We start from the raw sequence: 24,069 nt of genomic DNA on the forward strand, positions 1-24,069 counted from the left end.
TTGAAACACTCTTTCAAATGCAGAAGACTAAAGCCCTGAATTGACTTTTTCCAGAAAATGTCAGAAGAGTGGAAAAGCAGAGCACAAAAGCCAGCAGATTTTTGTTGGGGTACATGCTTAGGAATTTCCAGAGGGGTCCCTGAAGTCTGAGCACGCCTTGCGTATGTCAGCTTCCTTCCTCATGACCTTGTCACGGGCGGGATTCCTCACACTGGCTCCCGGCAACTGCTGTTTCAGAGAAATGAAAATGGAGTCTTGTTCGAGCTTCAGAAGCAGGAGAGCAGGCCTCCGACTGGTGTCTGGTCTGCCTGGACTACATGCCTGCTCGCAAACACCCCAACTGTCGTCAGCAAGTCGGGCAGCACGTTTGCTAAGAGAGGGTTGTGAGTCTTGGAATTTTCTCAAGCCCTTGGAGACCTGTCCAGCCCCCGGGGTCCAGAAAAAAACTCACAAGATGAAACAAACAGCCTTGTAAAGGTTAAAGTTAAGCCAGAGCTGCATTTTTGTGGGCGAACAGATGATGGTATCAGTGGGAGGCCTGGGATTAGGTGGCTCAGACTGTAAAGCGTCTGTCTACAATGCTGGAGACCCGGGTTCGACCCCTGGGTTGGGAAGATCCCTTGGAGAAGGAAATGGCAACCCACTCCAGTACTATTGCCTGGAAAATCGCATGGACAGAGGAGCCTGGTAGGCTACAGTCCATGGGGTCGTAAAGAGTCGGACGTGACTGAGCGACTTCACGTTCAGTTCCCAAAACTGCGATCTGAAGTCTCGCCCTTGCGGTGGATGCACCACGGCATTCTGAGTCCCCTGAGGTTTTCCTCCAGGCAGCCCTGATGTTTCCTCTTCCCTCCTCAGAGCTTGTGTTTCCAGAAACGCTCGATGGGATGGTTGGACCTGGCATCCCCGTGCCACCCTCCCGTTCCTGACCAGGGGGACGTTTGGAAATTTCTGGGGAAATTTCTGGTTTTTTCCTAACCAAGGTGAGGTGCCCATGGCATCTGGTACACAGAGGCCGAAAGGATGGCTGAGCATCTGGGCATCATCCGGTGCAGGAAACAGCCCTCTGGACCAAGGACCGTCCTCCCAAAGGGCCCGCGGTGCCGAGGCTGAGAACCTGGGTGAGAGATGGTCAGGCCTTCCTGCCCCACTGCTTATCATCCTGCTCCTGTTGTTGCTATGACCACATCACCTGCCGTGGGCCTGGGTTCCAGGAACGAGTATTTATCGTGAAATCAGTGGAACAAACTGGTATGCTGTGGGCTTGATCTTATCAAAGATAATTGGCAGGAGAGCGGACCACGATCGGGTTACTCATCAGGCCACAACGGCGGAGCTTCTAGTCCCGGGGGGGGGCGGGGCGGTGATCCAGTCCTGCAGTCTGACACCCGCGGGCGGTGAGCGCGGGAAACAGGGTCTGCGCAGGACCGATCGAGAAACCGGCCCCGGATGCCCCGCTCTGCTCCGAAGTTCTGAGTCATCACCAGTTTCACAAGCAATCGCGGGGGGAAGCACTCCAGGGCGGGCGCACACTGCGTTCACAAGAAGCCTTTCTGTTAAGAATAAATGTGCCCTAAATTACTCTTTAATAGCCAACACCATTTTGAGTTGTTGGAGGTTTCAGTGTCCCAGTGCACTTGGATCTAAATATCCCTGGTCCCTTACGGGGTGCTCCGTTCCTCCCACTGGGTGACTGCTTGTCTGCTGTGTGTCTGGGACCCTCTTGCTCTGGGGTTGGCCATGGTAGACGTGCTGGTCTCTCCACGGGCACTGTCACCCTGTCCCTTCACACGTGGGCCTAGGTCAGCTTGCCACCGTGGAGAGCTAGTGGGAGATCTGGGGCCCGAAGTCTGGAGACTGTGACTCTAGGAAGATGGGGGCCCTTCTCGGACTCCCATGAATGAGGCCTCTCCCACCTCCAGGTCCAGGCTTGCAAAGGATCTGAGGCTGGGGTCATGGGCTACAGCCCAGCTGGGGACACCCCTGCAGGGCCCGCTGTTTGGACAGGTGCTGACTCTCTCTGATTCAACTCGGAAGATTCAAGGACTGCAGGGTCCTTGATGCTAGAACTTTTACTTCAGTGGATGAGGGGGAGATGGACAAGAAACACAAACAGTGCACACACGTGTCTGAGCGTATGGACGAATCAGCTCATGAGCAAAAGGAGGCAGCAGGAAGGATGAGGGGGCAGTTCAGAGGGCGGGGGGGGGGGGGGAAGTGTCTGAGGAGGGAGCCTGAGGCCTGCACAGGATGAGGCGGCAGCTCTGTGCGCGCCTGGGGGCAAGAGTCCTCTTGTTACTAGTTCCCAGTGAGGCACACACTCCCACAGGCAGGTACACACAGTTGCACACACATGCCAGCAAGTGCACACACACACACCACACACACACCACACAGACACACACCACACATTTTATAAGAGGTAGAAATAAAATTGTCCAGACTGTTATCCCTTGACTCTTGCCAGTACAATTCAGCCAGTGTTTTCTGAGCTCCCGCGGTGCGCCTGAGAGTTGGTCACTGAACAAAAGCATCTCAGGAGCAGGAACGCGGTTTCAGAAACAGCTCTGCTACTTCTCCGCCTTCAGGTGAAGGACGCGCCAGCAGACCTCAGATTTGCTGATGGCTTAAAAGGCTACATCAAGGTCAAATGAACTATGTGATTTAGAAAACTTTGCTTAGCCAAAAAAAAAAACCAAAAAAAAAAAACAAAACAGAAGCCAAATCCAGAAAACATGTCTTATGAACTTTATGCAGGCACGTGGAAAAGCAAAATGATGACATAGTTTGAAATTTTCTTTTTAAAGAAGGTAAAAAGAGCAGAAGCCTAGAAACTCTCAAGAGAGGTTATTTAGTGAAGAAATCTGCCTTGTACTCTGGAATCATGTATGTTTGCTTATGTATATGGTCCTCAGATCAGAGAAACAAGTCAACCTGACATCACTTTCCAGAGTTAATAATGGCATTTTTCTTACATTAAATGAATGATTCCTCTTTCCTCAATGGCCATGAGTCGCACTCTCCCTTTCAGCTCCCTGAGAGGGGACGCTGGCCTGTCCAAAGTGGCAGAAGGACCCACTCCTTCCTCCTCTCTGAAAGGAGGTGGGGTCTCTCTCCCTTCAGGAAAATCTGCATTATTTCACTAGAGATGCAGCCTCATCCAGACCAGTGTGGTAAATCTGAGATGATGATTTTTACAATCTGAGGATCTCAAAGATCATGAACAGCTGTCTCTGCATGTGAATCACAGGAAGAGTACTGTCGAAAACGTTTAATCAGTGACACTTCACTTTTCTCTGAGTTAAAAACAATTTTAGTCACAGTATTTTACAACTGCCCATTGACCAGCCAGAACTGCTTATTCCTGGTCAGGCAATGTTCTCAATGACCTTAACACTTTCAGGTGATAAAGTCATGAGACCAAAGGGCAGAGAGGAAAGTTAGACACTCGCAAGACAGAGTTCTGCAGACCCTGACGGCATGCGCCACAAGTTACCTGCCCAGCAGCAAACAGGGATCACTGGACAGCTTCCGATGGAGGCAGAATGCTCACATTCTAAATCCCTTCAAAGAAGATCCATATGCAGGAAGTGCAGACCCAGAGTCTGTTTCTTTCATGGAAGAATAATCTGCATGAAACCATTGCTTGTTGGAACTGAGGAAGGGGTGAAGACAAAATCTAAAAACATAGAGTCATTTCCTTCGTTTTGTATAACAGCTAAACATAGATTCTGAGTTAGCTGAAGAGTTTGTTTTTAACATTCCTTCTTTCGTTTCTGTGGCTGTCCAGGTGAGACTGTTTTGCCTCATTAAGAGTCTCTGAAGCAAAGCACAGAAATAGTGTAGATATTATATGCAGTGCTGCCTGCCGGCGGCAGCGTCACCAGCCTGGTTTGGTGGTAGCAAGCGAACGGCAGACTTTAACTCGAGGAGACAGTTCTCTCAGCATGTTCACAGGCCTTTCCTATGCGGCGATCCGTGTCACGCCTGTGATTTCTGTTAAGTATCCATTAAGGAAGGACAGAAAGACCAAACAGAACAGCGACTGTCTGTGTTCAGTGCCTGTAAGCTCACCTCCAATGGACAATGTATGTGGTTCATTTTCCTTTTTATTCTGTGTGGTTTGTTCCACACAGATTATGTTTATTGAAATGAAATGATTGTTGATTCTAATAATAAATATAGGACTAATAATTTGTACATCTTTAAAAAATGCACAGGCTGGCATACACAAACATAATAAAAGTTTTCACCAGGAAACATCTGGGAAGCGTTGCTCTGAAGGATGTGGTTGCGTGGGGTGGGGGAGAGGTGAGGTGAGATGATGGGCAGAACCCCAGTTCTGACCACAAGGGAGATGGGGTGAGAGTTGCCAGCTCTGTGTGCATATTTTGACCAACCTGAGTTTCTTTCTGGGATTTAGATTTGTTTTCTCTGAAACGGCTTTCTCTTTTAAAAGAGTGTAGTGGTTAAAAAAACAAAAGCAAAAACAACCTGGGATTCCTGGCAGGATGCCTAGAAGGACCATTTGCACAAGCAGAGGAACTGCCAGGCCTGGGAGGTCCAGGCGCAGGACGGGGCGAGCTGCCGCCCTCTAGTGGTCAGACAGAAACTTGCGCGCACCCCACCTGCCGGAGTTAGCCTTTCTCTTAAGAAAACTGCCTGCCCCCGCTTTTATTTTACAATGTTCTTTTTTTAAAAAAACGTTTTTAGTTTTTAAATTATTTTTGGAGTATAGTTGATTTATAATGTTGTGTTAGCCTCAGGAGTATAGCAAAGTGAATCGGTTATACATATACATATCTCCACTATTAGATTCCTTCCTCTATAGGCCATCATATTGAGGAGAGTTGGCCTGTAGAGCTCCCTGTGCTGCGCAGCAGGTTCTTATTAGTTATCTATTTTCCACAGAGTAGTGTGTATGTGTGTATGTAGTGTGTATACGTAGTGTGTAGTTTGTATATGTAGTGTGTAGTGTGTATATGTTAGTCCCAATCTCCTAGACCGTCCCTCCCTCACCCCCACGACAGCCTCGTAACCATAAGCCTATCTTCCACATCTGTGACTCTTTCCGTTTTGTAAATAAGTTCATTTGTACTCTTTCTTAGACTCCATTCCTTTTGATAAACATGAAAGCCCCACACTTACAGTCCTCCCCTTTTTCACCTAAAGATTCCTGGGGATGCTTGCCAAGAATTCATTCAACTTGCTACATATTTTCATCAGCTAAGAGTCGTTCCAATCTTTCTTGAAGCTTGTAACACAAAAATAATATGTCAAATGTAGATAATATTGTAACCCTGAGTATACTCAGGTAAACAACTCCCCTCCCCTCGGCAAGATTCCTGTTCTCTCCTGGAGCTGCACGTTCCAGGACGATGCTCCTTGCTTTAGTTCCTGCTGAAGATCCCAGTCCCTTCGAGCTTTCCTGTTGTCTTCCTGCACGTTTCAGGGGCAGTGATGCCGGTTCTATGAGCAGTTTTCTGTCGCTCTGGCTCCTTTTGCTTCCCTCCCTTTCCCTCCCCTCCTCTTTCTCACCCTCTTTCTATATCCTCAGCCTGTCTCATCTTGTGGAGGGAAAATGCTGAAGGAGAGGTAACCCAGCTCCAAGCTTGTGTAGACGGTGGTTTCAGTGAGTTACTTGTATCACCTCATTTATTTTACCCAGCAGCTTCAAGCAGGAGGTAAGACCTTAGGAACGGGAGCTCTGTCCACTCTGCTCAGAGGGGCTCGGGAGTGGAGGTCTCTTCTGATGGACCATGGGAGGAAGGAAGCAACGGAAACCACACAGCCGCTGGTCAGCGGGGCTTCCCAGAGACCCGCCATCATCACTCAGGGTCTGCGTAGCAGCTCTTCCCTGAGCCTCCCTGGCTCCCCAGTCCTCTGCCCACCCCCAACCCCCACTCCCGGCTTCCTGGCCCTGGCATTTGGGGCCACCCTTCTTGCTGTGTGTCTCTTAGCTTCTGTTTCTCCCACCAGCTGTGTCTGTGTGTGTCAGTTATGTGCAGGTTTGCAGAACCAAATGATCCACATCATGCTAACTCAACCTCAGCTACAGCCTGTGGCCAAGTTTCAGTAAAGAGACTTAGAAATTTTCTAGGACTGTCTTGTGTGTGTGTGAGGGGCGGTTTGCTCTCAGAAGATTCTGAGACCCAGGAAAAGTTCCTCCAGAGCCTAGACCGCCACAGCCCATCCCTGTGGGGCTCTCTGAGGGGGCCTCCCATCTTCTTCCCCCTTACTTGTTCAGATCTGTTTGTGAATCAGCCAGGGTTCTCCAGAGAAATAACCCATTTCTTTAGTTTAAGGAATCGGCTCATACCATTGTGGAAGCTTGCATTCACGCTAAGTCACTTCAGTCGTGTCTGACTCTACGACCCCATGGACTGTAGCCCACCAGGCTCCTCTGTCCATGGGATTCTCCAGGAAAGAATACTAGAGTGGGTTGCCATTTCCTCCTCCAGGGGTTCCTGACAGGGATCAAACCTTCATCTCTTATGTCTCCTGCATTAGCAGGTGGGTTGTTTACCACTAGTACCACTTATGAAAGCTTGGTGAGTCCATCCAGTGTGGTAGACCAGCAGGACTCAGGGAGGAGCTGATGTTGGAGTTCAATTCTGAAGGCTGGCTGCAGGCTCAATTCCTTCTCTTTGGGGAGAAGTCAGGCTTCGTTCAGGCCTTCAACTGATTGGATGAGGCCCACCCATATCACGCAGAGGTAATAATAACCTGCTTTACCGAGGTCCACTGATTTAAATGTAGGTCTCATTTCCAAACATCCTCACTGGAACATCCAGAATGATGTTTGGCCAAATATCCGGGCAGCAAGGCCCAGCCACGTCTATACGTAAGATGAAGCACCACAAGGAGCTTCCCAGGTTCGCTCTTCTCTGTCTTCTGTCTCCCCCTTTCCTCACAGTGTGGGTTTCCAGCAGTTAGAAGCTTTGAGATGGATAGCATTTGCAGTCTGTTAGAAATGCCATCCCTACCCCTGGTCTTGAGTCTGGACACTTGTGTCCTGCGTCCTATTTCACACTCAGACGCTCTGTCACATCAGGAAAGCATTTGCACTTCACAAGCCTCATTTACAGAACAGGAAATTTTATGTTGCTCTTGCAGGTTTGTGTAGAGAAGGAAATAAGGTGGTATAAAAGGGGAGAATCTTTTAAATAGTTCAGCACAAAAGTCAGTATCATAGGTTGTAAGCACCCCATCCTTTTTGAGAGATGGCCTTCCCTGCTTGCTCACTGCCAGGTCTGGTCACATGAAAGTGTTGTTACCAAAAGGTGGGGTCTGGCTGCTCACCACTGGAAATCCAATAAACAGGCCAGGTTGGTGAAAAGGAAAGTTTGCTTTATATCAGATGGTGGCAAGTGGGGGGCAGTGGGAAGGTGGACATTTGTCCAAAGGCCGACCCTCCCATCACTGACAGTCAGTGGGGCAAGAGCTTTTATAGACAGAAGGAAGGTGCTACACGCAGAAACAGCACAGTCAGCTCTGACAATCAGCTTCACACTGACCATCGGTGGTCTGAGCAGCATGATCTTGATTCTTTTAAGTACAGTTAACTTTCAGTTACAGGGTTTGTTCACTCCCATTTCTTCGAGGCCAGCTCTCAGAATTTTGGTCACTTATGTCACGGCTACACTTTCGTCATCATATAGTTAACTTCTCCCACCTCGTTGAGTTTCAGTGTCTATAAGACAGCTCACAAGATATGCTCAGAATATTATCTATATCCCTTGAGGAAAAACAAAAGGTCCTTGACCCTACTTAATGACTACATTAATATTATTTGGTCTCCTTTGACTGTTTTCCCTTTGTTTCTGCATGCTCTCATTTCTCTGATTAAACGTATTCTTTGATTAAAGTTTTCCCCCAGACAAGAGGCAGGCGGAGGACATCGAGGTGGGTGGAAGGACTGTAGAGTTACGCTCCATTTCAGCATTTGGCCAACACGAGTTAAGTCTCTGGTGAGAAGGCGTGGTAGGGAGGGGAGTACACAGCTCTGTTTGCACAGGTGTGTCTGGCTCAGCTGGAGACTGGGGTGCCCCGAGGGAAGTCTACCTTGCCGGGGCTCCTGCGTCTCCTCCCACTCCAATCCGGCTGTTGTGGGGCAATGCCAGGGATGGGCATCATCACCTCTGGCTGCATCTGGCCTGGCAAGTGGAGACAAGACACTACTTTTGTTATGCCCAGAGTCCGAGTCCCCAAAACTGAGAGAATAAGACGTCCACAGCAATGCAAAAGCATGAAGGGGTTTTATTTCTAGCTCAAGCTAGGGCTCCCGCCACATCCAACGCAGTGGAGTGGAGCAAGGAGCCCCGAGCCCAGATTTACAGCAGTATTTATAGGTTTTAGAACAGAGAGTTGGCAAGGGCTGATTGGCTGCAGGAGTTTCCTAGTATTTACTAATTGGCTAATCTTTATTGGCTGCAGGGGTTTCCTGGTATTTACTAATTGGCTATTGGCTGCAGGGGGATGTCTTTTACGTCCTGATAAACTCAAACCAGGTTACCGGGAGTATGCTGATTAGACAAGTCCTGGCATCCGCGGGGATGACCTCACTGGGCAATGACTCAGCCTTTCCTGTGAGTCCTATCTTAGTCCCTGAAGCCTATCATGGCGTTTGTTAGGTCCCAACAGGAAGTTCCCTGGAGAAGGAAACGGTAACCCACTCCAGTACTCTTGCCTAGAAAATCCCATGGATGGAGGAGCCTGGTATCTATGGGGTCGCAAAGAGTTGGACACGACTGAGCAACTTCACTTTCACTTTTTTTAATAGACTTAAAAAAAAAATTACAAAGCCTGCATTTTGTCTTTGCTAATTTTTAATTGAAGCAGAGTTTGCAGAGTGAGGAGCACAGATCCTGAGTGTTCAGCTGGAACCTGCATCCCCATCAAGCTATGGGATGGCTCCATCCAGCCCCAAGTTACCTTGACCCCCTCCCCTCCTCCTCTCCAACACTCTCCTGCTCATCCGGCCTGCAGAACTCTGTGGAATCTGGGTGGTGAGGTCAGGACACATTCGTAGCAGTGTAAGAATCCCCAGCTTTGTATTCCAATAGTTCTGATATGTTTCCATAGTTCTCATGCTTTGCAGGCAGATTCTTTACTTTCTGAGCCACCAAGGAAGCTAGTTTAGTGCCAGTGTTCTTAACTCACATAGCTTTTCATTGTTCAGTTCAGTTCAGTTGCTCAGTCGTGTCTGACTCTTTGCAGCTCCATGGGCTGCAGCACACTAGGCTTCCCTGTCCATCACCAACTCCTGGAGCTTGCTCAAACTCATGTCCACTGAGTTGGTGATGCCATCCAACCATCTCATCCTCTGTCATCCCCTTCTCCTCCTGCCTTCAATCTTGCCCAGCATCAGGGTCTTTTCTAATGAGTCAGTTCTTTGCATCAGGTGGCCAAAGTGTTGGAGCTTCAGCTTCAGCAACAGTCCTTCCAATGAATATTCAAGACTGATTTTCTTTAGGATGGACTGGTTGGATCTCCTTGCAGTCCAAGGGACTCTCAAGAGTCTTTTCCAACACTACAGTTCAAAAGCATCAATTCTTCAGTGCTCAGCTTTCTTTATAGTCCAACTCTCACATCCACATATGACTACTGGAAAAACCATAGCGTTGACTAGATGGACCTTGGTTGGCAAAGTAATGTCTCTGCTTTTTAATACACTGTCTAGGTCAGAGAAGGCAATGGCACCCCACTCCAGCACTCTTGCCTGGAGAATCCCATGGATGGAGGAGCCTGGTGGGCTGCAGTCCATGGGGTCACTAACAGTTGGACACGACTGAGCAACTTCACTTTCACTTTTCACTTTCATGCATTGGAGAAGGAAATGGCAACCCACTCCAGTGTTCTTGCCTGGAGAATCTCAGGGACGGTGGAGCCTGGTGGGCTGCCATCTATGGGGGTCACACAGAGTCAGACACAACTGAAGTGACTTAGTAGCAGCAGGTTGGTCATAACTTTTCTTACAAGGAGCAAGTGTCTTTTAATTTCATGGTTGCAGTCACAATCTGCAGTGATTTTGGAGCCCCTCAAAATAAAGTCTGTCACTGTTTCCCCATCTATTTGCCATGAAGTGATGGGACCAGATGCTAAGATCACAGTTTTCTGAATGTTCAGCTTTAAGCCAACTTTTTCACTCTCCTCTTTCACTTTCATCAGAGGCTCTTTGGTTCTTCTCCACTTTCTGCCATAAGGGTGGTGTCATCTGCCTGTCTGAGGTTATTGATATTTCTCCTGGCAATCTTGATTCCAGCTTGTGCTTCATCCAGCCTAGCTTTTGCATGATGTACTCTGCATATAAGTGAAATAAGCAGGGTGAAATATAAAGCCTTGACATACTCCTTGCCCAGTTTGGAACTAGTTTCATTGTAGTTTATCTTTAAATAATATTTACCTCTGATTTTCACTGGATGGTGGGCATTAGTCTCCTGGGAGAAGGAAGGGACCATGAACTTGCCTGTGTTTGGCTCATGACAGAGACTCAATAAAGTCTGTTGTATCTGTGACTAAAGAGTCAACACTGAGAACAAAGAAGGGTTTGGTCATTTACTTGGCTCAGGTCACACGTGTGGCCTCTGAAGTCAGGAGCTGGCCATCACCAAAGTGGCAAAGAGAAGCCCAAGATATCTTGTGCTGTTTTCTGCTGATCTCAGCCTGTCAATCACTGGTTGTGGTCAAACTGCCCTTTGTGGGTCTTATGATTGCAAGATGCTCTCAACTACAACCATAAGGGAGTTCTGAAAAAAACAAAAAACAAAAAACAAAATGGAGGCTTTTTGCTTACCAGACCTAGAAATTACACAGCACACCTGGAGCCATGGTGTCAGGCAGAGAGAGAGAGCACACGGGGCAGAAGCCTGGAGTTTTACTTTTATTCAGGTCTAAGATCCCCTGAAGAAGGAAATGGCAACCCACTCCAGTGTTCTTGCCTGGAGTATCCCATAGCCCGAGAAGCCTGGTGGGCTATAGTCCACGGGGTCGCAAAAGAGTAGGACAAGACTTAGCAACTAAACAACAACAACAGCAAGGATGGGGGCCTAGGTTTGGGGCTCACTTGTTATTGGTGAATTTAAAACATCAGAGCAAGAATGTAAAGTCTGGGAATAGAAACAAAAAACCGTGGAGCCCAGGGGTGGTCCTAAGATAGTGGAAGAATAGGACGGGGAAACCACTTTCTCCCCCACAAATTCATCAAAAGAACATTTAAACGCTGAGTAAATGCCACAAAACAACTTTTGAATGCCGGCAGAGGGCATCAGGCACCCAGAAAAGCAGCCCATTGTCTTCGAAAAGAGGTAGGAAAAATATAAAAGACAAAAAAAAGAGACAAAAGAGGGAGGGACGGAGCTCTGTCCCAGGAAGGGAGTCTTAAAAAGAGAGAAGTTTCCAAACACCAGGAAACACTCTCACTGCTGAGTCTGTGGCGAGCCTTGGAAGCACAGAGGGCAACATAACAGGGAGGAAAAATAAATAAATAATTAAACCCACAGATTACGAGCCCAAGGGTAACTCCCCCAGCGGAGAAGCAGCGCAGACGCCTGCGCCTGCCACTAGCAAGCGGGGGCTGGGCAGGGAGGCGTGGGCTGCATTGCTTAGAGTAAGGATTGGCCGAATGCCCCGAGTGTAATCAGAGCAAACTAACTTGGGCTAGCAAACAAGACTGTGGGATAGCTACCACGCGAAAAGCTCTAACATAAGACACTGCCAAGACCGTGCACAGAACAAAGGATGGAACAGAATTAGCCAGCTGCAGATCATCCCCCTCTGGTGACAGGCAGCCAGAGCCAGAAAGGCCGGAAGGGGGCAATTGCAGCCCCAGAGAGACATTATCTACCAAACTGCAAGCAGGCTTCTTTGCTAACTAAGACTTCTTGGGGTTCTGGACAGTCATCATCCACCTGAGAAGGTGCACCAGGTGTACACCCAGAAAACCAAGCAGCAGGGACGGGAGAGGCAATAAGTCGCAGCAACCACACTCGCCAAACACCTGAGCTACTCAGACCTGGGAAGGGCACAAAATGCAGGCCCAGCTGAGTCTGCGCCTCTGAGGGCTACATGAGTGCCTGAGCCTGAGCGGCTTAGACCTGGGAGGTGCATGCAGCCCAGGGCCAGCCTCGGATGGTGAATGGGGCAGGCCCAGCGTGCCTGAGACACTGCGAGCACACGCCAGTGTTATTTGTTTGTAGCGTCCCTCCCTCCCCACAGTGCGACTGAACAAGTGAGCCTAAAAAAAGTGTCCACCCCTCTTGTATCAGGGCGGAAATCGGACACTGAAGAGACCAGCAAACAGAAGAAGCTAAAACAGAGGGAACCGCCTTGGAAGTGACAGGTGTAATAGATTAAAACCTGTCGTTAGTACCGACTACATAGGAAGGGGCCTATAGATCTTGAGATATATAAGCCGGACCAAGGAACTATCCGAAAATGAACTGACCCCACACTGCCCACAACAACACCAGAGAAAGTCCTAGATATATCTTTACTATTTTTATGATCATTCTTTTTTGTCGTCTTCTTTTCTTTAACTTAAAAAAATTTTAAGTCCTCTATTACTCCTTTAATTTTCATTTTTATAACCTACTATTACTTTTCAAAAAGAGACCCTATTTTTAAAGCAAACTTCATATATATATATATTTTTAAATAATCTTTGTGACTTTGGTTTTTTTTCTTCTTCTTCTTCTTTTCTTTAATATTGTATTTTTGAAAATCCAACCTCTACTCTAGACTTTTAATCTTTGCTTTTTGGTATTTGTTATCAATTTTGTACCTTTAAAAACCCAATCTTCAGTACCCATTTTTCTTGGGAGTAAGATTGCTGGCTTGACTGCTCTCTCCTCCTTTGGACTCTCCTTTTTCTCCACCAGGTTGTCTCTGTCTCCTCCCTCCCCCTTTTCTTCTCTAGCCAACTCTGTGAATCTCTGTGTGTTCCAGATGGTGGAGAACACTTAGGGAACTGACTACTGGCTGGATCTGCCTCTCTCCTTTTCACTTCCCCCTTTTATCCTCCTGGCCACCTCTGTCTCCTTCCTGCCTCTTCTCTTCTCTGTATAACTCCGTGAACATCTCTGAGTGGTCCAGACTGTGGAGCGCACATAAGGAAATGATTACTGGCTAGCTTGCTCTCTCCTCTTTTGATTCCACCTCATCTCATTCGGGTCACCTCTAACTCCCTCCTCCCTCTTCTCTTCTCCATGTAACTCTGTGAACCTCTCTGGGTGTCCCTCACTGTGGAGAAACTTTTCATCTTTAACCTAGATGTTTTATCAACGTTCCTGTATAGAAAGAGAAGTCTTGAGACTACTGTAAAAATAAGACTGAAAACCAGAAGCAGGAGGCTTAAGTCCAAATCCTGAGAACATCAGAGAACTCTTCAAATGCCTCCATACCTACACTGAAACCAACCACCACCCAAGAGCCAACAAGTTCCAGAGCAAGACATACCATGCAAATTCTCCAGCAACACAGGAACACAGCCCTGAGCTTCAATATACAGGCTGCCCAAAACCACTGACATCTCATAACTCATTACTGGACATTTCATTGTACTCCAGAGAGAAGAAATCCAGCTCCACCCACCAGAACACCGACACAAGCTTCCCTAACCAAGAAACCTTGACAAGCCACTGATAGAACCTCACCCACAGCGAGGAAACTCCACAAAAAAGAGAACTCCACAAACTGCCAGAATACAGAAAGGCTACCCCAACGCAGCAATATAAACAAGATGAAAAGACAGCGAAATACCCAACAGGCAAAGGAACAGGATAAATGCCCACCAAGACAAACAAAAGAGGAAGAGATAGGGAATCTACCTGATAAAGAATTTCAAATAATGATAGTGAAAATGATCCAAAATCTTGAAATAAAAATGGAATCACAGATAAATAGCCTGGAGACAAGGATTGAGAAGATGCAAGAAAGGTTTAACAAGGACCTAGAAGAAATAAAAAAGAGTCAATATATAATGAATAATGCAATAAACAAGATCAAAAACACTTTGGAGACAACAAATAGTAGACTAACGGAGGCAGAAGATAGGATTAGTGAAGTAGAAGATAGAATGGTAGAAATAAATGAATCAGAGAGGAAAAAAGAAAAACAAATTAAAAGAAATGAGGACAATCTCAGAGACCTCCAGGACAATATTAAATGCTCCAACATTCGAATCATAGGAATCCCAGAAGAAGAAGACAAAAAGAAAGACCAGGAGAAAATACTTGAGGAGATAATAGTTGAAAACTTCCCTAAAATGGGAAGGAAATAATCACCCAAGTCCAACAAACCCAGAGAGTCCCAAACAGGATAAACCCAAGGCGAAACACCCCAAGACACATGTTAATCAAATTAAAAAAGATCAAACACAAAGAACAAATATTAAAAGAGCAAAAGAAAAACAACAAATAACACACAAGGGGATTCCCATAAGGATAACAGCTGATCTTTCAATAGAAACTCTTCAGGCCAGGAGGGGATGGCAAGACATACTTAAAGTGATGAAAGAAAATAAACTACAGCCCAGATTACTGTACCCAGCAAGGATCTCATTCAAATATGAATGAGAACTCAAAAGCTTTACAGACAAGCAAAAGCTGAGAGAATTCAGCACCACCAAACCAGCTCTCCAACAAATGCTAAAGGATACTCTCTAGACAGGAAGCACAAAAAGGGTGTATAAACCCAAACCCCAAACAATAAAGTAAATGGCAACAGGATCATACTTATCAATAATTACCTTAAACGTAAATGGGTTGAATGCCCCAACCAAAAGACAAAGACTGGCTGAATGGATACAAAACAAGACCCCTATATATGTTGTATATAAGAGACCCACCTCAAAACAAGGGACCCATACAGACTGAAAGTGAAGGGCTGGAAAAACATATTCCATGCAAATAGAGACCAGAAGAAAACAGGAGTAGCAATACTCATATCAGATAAAATAGACTTTAAAACAAAGGCTGTGAATAGAGACAAAGAAGGACACTACATAATGATCAAGGGATCAATCCAAGAAGATATAACAATTATAAATATATATGCACCCAAAATAGGAGCACCGCAATATGTAAGACAAATGCTAACAAGTATGAAAGGGGAAATTAACAACAACACAATAATAGTGGGAGACTTTAATACCCCACTCACACCTATGGATAGATCAACTAAACAGAACATTAACAAAGAAACACAAACTTTAAATGATACAATAGACCAGTTAGACCTAATTGATATCTATAGGACATTTTACCCCAAAACAATGAATTTCACCTTTTTCTCAAGTGCACACAGAACCTTCTCCAGGACAGATCACATCCTGGGCCATAAATCTAGCCTTGGTAAATTCAAAAAAACTGAAATAATTCCAAGCATCTTCTCTGACCATAATGCAGTAATATTAGATCTCAATTGCAGGAGAAAAACTATTAAAAATTCCAAAATATGGAGGCTGAACAACATGCTTCTGAATAACCAACAAATCACAGAAGAAATAAAAAAAGAAATCAAAATATGCATAGAAACGAATGAAAATGAAAACACAACAACCCAAAACCTGTGGGACACTGTAAAAGCAGTGGTAAGGGGAAAGTTCATAGCAATACAGGCATACCTCAAGAAACAAGAAAAAAGTCAAATAAATAACCTAACTATACACCTAAAGCAACTAGAAAAGGAAGAAATGGAGAACCCCAGGGTTAGTAGAAGGAAAGAAATCTTAAAAATTAAGGCAGAAATAAATGCAAAAGAAACAAAAGAGACTATAGCAAAAATCAACAAAGCCAAAAGCTGGTTCTTTGAAAGGATAAATAAAATTGACAAACCATTAGCCAGACTCATCAAGAAACAAAGGGAGAAAAATCAAATCAATAAAATTAGAAATGAAAATGGAGAGATCACAACAGACAACACAGAAATACAAAGGATCACAAGAGACTACTATCAGGAATTATATGCCAATAAAATGGACAACGTGGAAGAAATGGACAAATTCTTAGAAAAGTACAACTTTCCAAAACTGAACCAGGAAGAAATAGAAAATCTTAACAGACCCATCACAAGCACGGAAATTGAAAGTGTAATCAGAAATCTTCCAGCAAACAAAAGCCCAGGTCCAGACAGCTCCACAACTGAATTCTACCAAAAATTCAGAGAAGAGCTAACACCTATCCTACTCAAACTCTTCCAGAAAATTGCAGAGGAAGGTAAACTTCCAAACTCATTCTATGAGGCCACCATCACCCTAATACCAAAACCTGGCAAAGATTCCACAAAAAAAGAAAACTATAGGCCAATATCACTGATGAACTAGATGCAAAAATCCTTAACAAAATTCTAGCAATCAGAATCCAACAACACATTAAAAAGATCATATACCATGACCAAGTGGGCTTTGTCTCAAGGATGCAAGGATTCTTCAACATCTGCAAATCAATCCATGTAATATACCACATTAACAAATTGAAAATAAAAGCCATATGATTATCTCAATAGATGCAGAGAAAGCCTTTGACAAAATTCAACATCCATTTATGATAAAAACTCTCCAGAAAGCAGGAATAGAAGGAACATACCTCAACATAATAAAAGCTATATATGACAAACCCACAGCAAACATTATCCTCAATGGTGAAAAATGAAAAGCATTTCCCCTAAAGTCAGGAACAAGACAAGGGTGCACATTTTCACCACTATTATTCAACACAGTTCTTGAAGTTTTTGCCACAGCAATCAGAGCATAAAAAGAAATAAAAGGAATCCAAACTGGAAAGAAGAAGTAAAACTCTCACTGTTTGCAGATGACATGATCCTCTACATAGAAAACCCTAAAGACTCCACCAGAAAATTACTAGAGCTCATCAATGAATATAGTAAAGTTGCAGGATATAAAAACAACACACAGAAATCCCTTGCATTCCTACACACTAATAATGAGAAAGTAGAAAAGAAATTAAGGAAACAATTCCATTCACCATTGCAACGAAAAGAATAAAATACTTAAGAATATATCTACCTAAAGAAACTAAAGACCTATATATAGAAAACTATAAAACACTGGTGAAAGAAATCAAAGAGGACACTAATAGATGGAGAAATATACCATGTTCATGGATCGGAAGTGAACATGAGTATACTACCCAAAGCAATCTATAGATTCAATGCAATCGCTATCAAGCTACCAGCAGTATTTTTCACAGAACTAGAACAAATAATTTCACAATTTGTATGGAAATACAAAAAACCTTGAATAGCCAAAGCAATCTTGAGAAAGAAGAATGGAACTGGAGGAATCAACCTGCTTGACTTCAGGCTCTACTACAAAGCCACAGTCATCAAGACAGTATGGTACTGGCACAAAGACAGAAATATAGATCAATGGAACAAAATAGAAAGCCCAGAGATAAATCCACATACCTATAGACACCTTATCTTCAACAAAGGAGGCAAGAATATACGATGGAGAAGAGACAATCTCTTTGACAAGTGGTGCTGGGAAAACTGGTCAACCACTTGTAAAAGAATGAAACTAGAACACTTTCTAACACCATACACAAAAACAAACTCAAAATGGATTAAAGATCTAAACGTAAGACCAGAAACAATGAAACTCCTAGAGAAGAACATAGGCAAAACACTCTCCGACATAAATCACAGCAAGATCCTCTATGATCCACCTCCCAGAATACTGGAAATAAAAGCAAAAATAAACAAATGGAATCTAATTAAAATTAAAAGCTTCTGCACAACAAAGGAAACTATAAGTAAGGTGAAAAGACAGCCTTTGGAATGGAAGAAAATAATAGCAAATGAGGCAACTGACAACTAATCTCAAAATATACAAGCAACTTATGCAGCTCAATTCCAGAAAAATAAATGACCCAATCAAAAAATGGGCCAAAGAACTAAATAGACATTTCTCCAAAGAAGACATACGGATAGCTAACAAACGCATGAAAAGATGCTTAACATCACTCATTATCAGTTCAGTTCAGTTCAGTCGCTCAGTCATGTCCGACTCTTTGCAACCCCATGAATCGCAGCATGCCAGCCCTCCCTGTCCATCACCATCTCCTGGAGTTCACTCAGACTCACGTCCATCGAGTCTGTAATGCCATCCAGCCATCTCATCCTCTGTTGTCCCCTTCTCCTCCTGCCCCCAATCCCTCCCAGCATCATAGTCTTTTGCAGTGAGTCAACTCTTCGCATGAGGTGGTCAAAGTACTGGAGCTTCAGCTTTAGCATCATTCCTTCCAAAGAAATCCAAGGGCTGATCTCCTTCAGAATGGACTGGTTGGATCTCCATGCAGTCTAAGGGACTCTCAAGAGTCTTCTCCAACACCACAGCTCAAAAGCATCAATTCTTCGGCGCTCAGCCTTCTTCACAGTCCAACTCTCACATCCATACATGACCACAGGAAAAACCATAGCCTTGACTTGAAGGACCTTAGTCGGCAAAGTAATGTCTCTGCTTTTGAACATACTATCTAGGTTGGTCATAACTTTTCTTCCAAGGAGTAAGCATCTTTTAATTTCATGGCTGCAATCACCATCTGCAGTGATTTTGGAGCCCAGAAAAATAAAGTCTGACACTGTTTCCACTGTTTCCCCATCTATCTGCCATGAAGTGATGGGACCAGATGCCATGATCTTCATTTTCTGAATGTTGAGCTTTAAGCCAACTTTTTTGCTCTCCTCTTTCACTTTCATCAAGAGGCTTTTAGTTCCTCTTCACTTTCTGCCATAAGGGTGGTGTCATCTGCATATCTGAGGTTAGTGATATTTCTCCCGGCAATCTTGATTCCAGCTTGTGTTTCTTCCAGTCCAGCGTTTCTCATGATGCACTCTGCATATAAGTTAAATAAGCAGGGTGACAATATACAGCCTTGATGGACTCCTTTTCCTGTTTGGAACCAGTCTGTTGTTCCATATCCAGTTCTAACTGTTGCTTCCTGACCTGCATACAGATTTCTCAAGAGGCAGGTTAGGTGGTCTGATATTCCCATCTCTTTCAGAATTTTCCACAGTTTATTGTGATCCGCACAGTCAAAGGCTTTGGCATAGTCAACAAAGCAGAAATAGATGTTTTTCTGGAACTCTCTTGCTTTTTCCATGATCCAGCGGATGTTGGCAATTTGATCTCTGGTTCCTCTCTCTGCCTTTTCTAAAACCAGCTTGAACATCAGGGAGTTCATGGTTGACGTATTGCTGAGAAATGCAAACCAAGACCACAATGAGGTACCATTTCACACCAGTCAGAATGGCTGCAATCCAAAAGTCTACAAGCAATAAATGCTGGAGAGGGTGTGGAGAAAAGGGAACCCTCTTACACTGTTGGTGGGAATGCAAACTAGTGCAGCCATTATGGAGAACAATGTGGAGATTCCTTAAAAAACTGGAAATAGAACTGCCTTATGACTCAGAAAATCCCACTGCTGGGCATACACACCGAGGAAACCAGAATTGAAAGAGACACGTGTACCCCAATGTTCATCGCAGCACTGTTTATAATAGCCAGGACATGGAAGCAACCTAGATGTCCATCAGCAGATGAATGGATAAGAAAGCTGTGGTATATATACACAATGGAGTATTACCCAGCCATTAAAAAGAATACATTTGAATCAGTTCTAATGCGGCGGACGAAATTGGAGCCGATTATACAGAGTGAAGTAAGCCAGAAAGAAAAACACCAAAACAGTATACTAATGCATATATATGGAATTTAGAAAGATGGTAACGATAACCCTGTATGCGAGACAGCAAAAGAGACACAGACGTGTAGAACAGTCTTTTGGACTCTGTGGGAGAGGGAGAGGGTGGGATGATTTGGGAGAATGACATTGAAACATGTATAATATCATATAAGAAATGAATCGCCAGTCTAGGTTCGATGCAGGATATAGGATGCTTGGGGCTGGTGCACTGGGATGACCCAGAGGGATGGTATGGGGAGGGAGGTGGGAGGGGGGGTTCAGGATTGGGAACACGTGTACACCCGTGGCGGATTCATGTTGAAGTATGGCAAAACCAATACAATATTATAAAGTAAAAACAACAACTGTGGAGCCCAAATGGCCAGTTAGAGAAAGCAACCAAGGTTTCTAATACAAAGGAGCCTGGGGAGGCGACCGTGGCCTGGCCCTCCCTCTGGCATTTTCTGTAGTTCTGTGAGTCAGTCTAGTAAATCGTACAATATGAAGGGGGAGGTACTGGGAATTCCTGAGGTAGCCAAGTTGGGCAGAAGTGTGGGGGAGCTGGGGACCCAAGAGTTGGTATCTGAGGTGGGGACAGTCTTGTGGAACTGGGATCATACCTGTGAGGCTGATCCTCCTTCTGGGGTGGTTAGTGTCAGAACTGAGCTGAAGCCCTGGTGTCAAGAAGGGAAAACACACAAACAAAATCCTCTCAGCCAGGACCTGCGAACCCTCTGTAATCTGTTTTAAGCACCCTCTCTCAACTTCCACCTCCTGTCTTTCTGGCTCAACCCTTTGTAGATGAAGAACCTAGAATCTTTCACCTGATGCTGCTAAGCCCCTTTGGAAGCCCCCGGATTCAGCCTGTTTTCCCGATGCCTCATGCACAGCGGGTCCTGTCTCCCCACTGGCCCTGCTTGGACGCCTCCTTTCTTTCCGCTCGCCTTCACTCCCCACAACTGCTTCACGTGGCACCTTCTCCTCCAAAGCTCCCGTCAGCTCCTCACGCCTGCTCTCAGCTGAGAAATCATGACAGGTTTTCAAAGAAAATCAAAGCAACCAGAAGTGAACTTCCCCAGTTGCAGACCCCAGGTGTATCTACCTCTGTGCCCACATGTGGCGTGTGATTCTCTCCAAGCTCTCTGCACACCTTCCTATCTCTTCTCTCCACTCCACCCCCACCCCCACCCCGCCGCCCCCCAAGCCCTCGGTCCCTACCACCTCCTTTTTCTTTCAGCATCTTTGGAGAGATTCTGAATGGTTTCTGTTTGATGATGACTCATCTTTGTCTAGGTGAAATATTCCTGTGCTATTTTTCTTAATTTATTGTATCTAACTGCTTGCTTTATACTGATTCTTTTTTGTTTTGTTTTTTAATTTGTGCCAGCTGTTAGCTGTTGCATGCAGAATCTTTAGTTGTGACACTTGAAATCTTGTTTGTGGCATGTGGGATCTAGTTCCCTGACCAGGGATTGAACCTATGTTCCCAGCATTGGGAGTGCAGTCTTAAGCACTGGACCACCAGGGCTATCCCTGCACGATCTACTTTAAAGAGATTTTGTAGGGGAGTAGAAAAGACTCTGATGCTGGGAGGGATTGGGGGCAGGAAGAGAAGGGGACGACAGAGGATGAGATGGCTGGATGGCATCACCGACTCGATGGACGTGAGTTTGAGTGAACTCCGGGAGTTGGTGATGGACAGGGAGGCCTGGCGTGCTGCAATTCATGGGTCACGAAGAGTCGGACATGACTGAGCGACTGAACTGAACTGAACTGAGACAGAACTGTGTTCCAGGCTACAGGGATTTCTCCCTATGATGCATGACTGTTACTATGAATACCTTCTTTCAATGGGTAACCAATGAGAATAACACAAATGGACCATCCACATTCTCATAATCAAATTCACAACTACTGCCTCCTAAGCAGACTGCTTCCTACCAGTGTGGTTCCCTCATGTGATGGTTAAGTCAGCACATCTCTTCTCCTTCCTGAAGCTGAGCTTCCTGTGCTATACAGCAGCTTCCCACTAGCTAGCTGTTCTATATATGGTGGGTTTATAACAGTCCTCTACCTTCCCTTCCTGAATCCAGTCTATATATGGCTACCAAGTTGTTTCCAGATTGCAAATTTGGCAATGTTATTTTCTCATTTAAACTCCTTCAGTTTCTTCTCTTTGCTTACAAGACAAATTCAAATATCCAAACCTGAGTGTACATATCCTACAGTCTTTCCTTTTTCTTCAGCCAAAGGATACATGACTTCCCAAATTCACATTGAAATCTACGCCTTTCTATCTTTGCCTATGATCTTCCTTTTTCCTGGACTGGCTTCACCACTGTGTGTCTGCCTCATAAATACTGACTCATCTCTTAGACCATAATCAAAAACTGACCTCATAGCAAAGTTTTCTCAACTTCTCCCCCTGCTCCCACCCCCACACCATAGGAACAGGAACAGCTGTTCCTTTCTTTAAGACCCCTCCTCCTCACTGCAGTGAACAGTGATGAACTGTTACAGTGTGGATCTGTTTGATCCAGCGGAAAGCCCCTGCCATTCCGGGAGCACATTTTGCTCATTTTGTACCTGATTCTGGCTAAGTAACTAGAAATTGTGGGAGCAGAGGAAATGGGTCTCATGAAGATGGTGCTGAGCCAAGCTGCCCTGTGCCTGGAAAGGGGGCCAGGAGAGTACTAGAAACTGAGAACCAGGTGACGCCTGAAGGGACCCATCTGACTGTTTCCTATCTTTGTATAATTCCTCACTTGAGTGCTTTGCCCAGAAACTTCCAGGATGTTAGATTACTATATTCGTGTACCATGAAGCAGCTGAATAAGCCTACATTTTGAGTAACTCACTTCCTTTTATTACGCAGGAGGGACAAACATATTTTCCCCAGAGGCAGATAATTTGGCTTTTACTTAGTGCAGGAAGTATCTTTTTGCTGAGAAACCATTCATCAGAGCCTAGTGTCAGCAGGTGCGAGCCCTGGGCTCCGATGCTGTAGCATCTCAGAGTTGGAGGGACCTAAGTGACCATTGCAGTTTCCAGATGAGAAAACTAAGGTCCAGAAAAGAGAGGCTATTTCCCAGGGGTCCAGAGGCAAGTGGCTTCTCTGGAGCCACAGCCTAAAATCAGAGCCACAGACTCTAAAATCAGTGTTTTCTCAGTTAATCCTAAGACTCAGTAATGACACTTTCATGGAGGAAATGTCTAGAGTTGTGAATAATAATCAGAAGAGAAATCGGAAAATAAAAGGAGATTAAAAAAGTGAAATTAAGCAATATTGTGCTATTTCCTTTTATGGACACTTAATAATATTATTCCCAAATGACTTTTGTCGTTTTCAACCTAAACCAATTTTTGTCTATTTCAAATGCATCTGATGAAGCACCCTCCACAGACCAAGGTACTGAAGACCCCAAGACTGTTCACCTCTTCTCAGCTGAGTTCGTTGCTTCCCTGCCGCTGCCCCCTACTTGCCCGCTGATGAGATGGTTAAAGCGCATGTCTGCTGCTGCTGCTAAGTCACTTCAGTTGTTTCCGACTCTGCGCGACCCCATAGACGGCAGCCCACCAGGCTCCCCCGTCCCTGGGATTCTCCAGGCAAGAACGTCTAGGTATGATTTATTGCGTTGTCTCCCCAGACAGGTTTTCTCTCTTTTTCTTGCTTGGCATGCCGCCCTATTTCCTCTTGATTTCCTCCCTTCTGCAGGGGGATCAGACCATCTGAGCCCTAAGGCCGTGCCATGGTGTCATAGAGAGCTGTTCTCCACCTTCTATCTCCTCTCGTCCTCAGTGTTCCTGGCACTGCAGCAGCGCTTGGACCCTCCGACACCCTCCACTCGCCCAGCAGCTCAGCTCTTGGGGGTCGGTGGTGACTGGCTCCTGAGCTTGCTGAGAGGCAGGGGCAGTGACGAGCCCCCCGCATTTTGCAGCCTCACGTCCCCTCCAGTCCACCCGGAGCCAGGCCCGGGTACAGAGGCCCCGGGCGCCAGGTGCTGGCTCTTGGGTCCCTGCCAGGAGGCGCCGCGCGTCCGCAGGTGCCCACTCAGTGATTTCTCTGGTTCACTAGTGCCCAGTGATGGGAACACGGCGGGCCGTCAGGGCCTGAAACAGGCTAGAAACAGGCCCTGGAGGACGAAGGAGAGGCTCCTCAGGCCCCGCTGCCCGCAGGAGGGAGAGGAGGTGAGTGAGCGAAGCTGAGGGCCCGGGCGGACGGCGTCTCGGCTCCGGGGACCCCAGGAGGGAGCCCGGAGACCATGCGAGAGGCCGTCCTCCCACGGTCCCCCCTCTGCGTGGGGCCCCCGCGCCTCTCGGAAGCGCCTGGAGCCACGGGCCTCAGAACCGGCGGGCCTGGGGGTCA

The 24,069-nt window shown here is 45.7% G+C and overlaps 1 protein-coding gene and 1 long non-coding RNA gene across 3 annotated transcripts in view; both read right to left on the reverse strand.

The window, feature by feature from the left end:
• DEFB1 (defensin beta 1) overlaps positions 1–24,069 on the reverse strand; it is a 46,990-nt gene that overhangs the window by 13,942 nt on the left and 8,979 nt on the right. The window lies entirely within an intron of this gene.
• Positions 8,240–24,069, reverse strand: LOC132658717 (uncharacterized). 2 transcript variants are annotated; one of them, XR_009598677.1, is made up of 2 exons: positions 23,139–24,069; positions 8,240–10,748 (listed from the first exon to the last, which is right to left on the reverse strand). It is a non-coding gene; the product is annotated as an uncharacterized LOC132658717 (long non-coding RNA). The 2 variants fall into 2 exon arrangements; XR_009598676.1 differs by having other exon boundaries at positions 13,456–24,069.

The sequence above is a fragment of the Ovis aries genome, chromosome 26, assembly GCF_016772045.2.
Source record: "Ovis aries strain OAR_USU_Benz2616 breed Rambouillet chromosome 26, ARS-UI_Ramb_v3.0, whole genome shotgun sequence".
Lineage (NCBI taxonomy): Eukaryota > Metazoa > Chordata > Mammalia > Artiodactyla > Bovidae > Ovis > Ovis aries.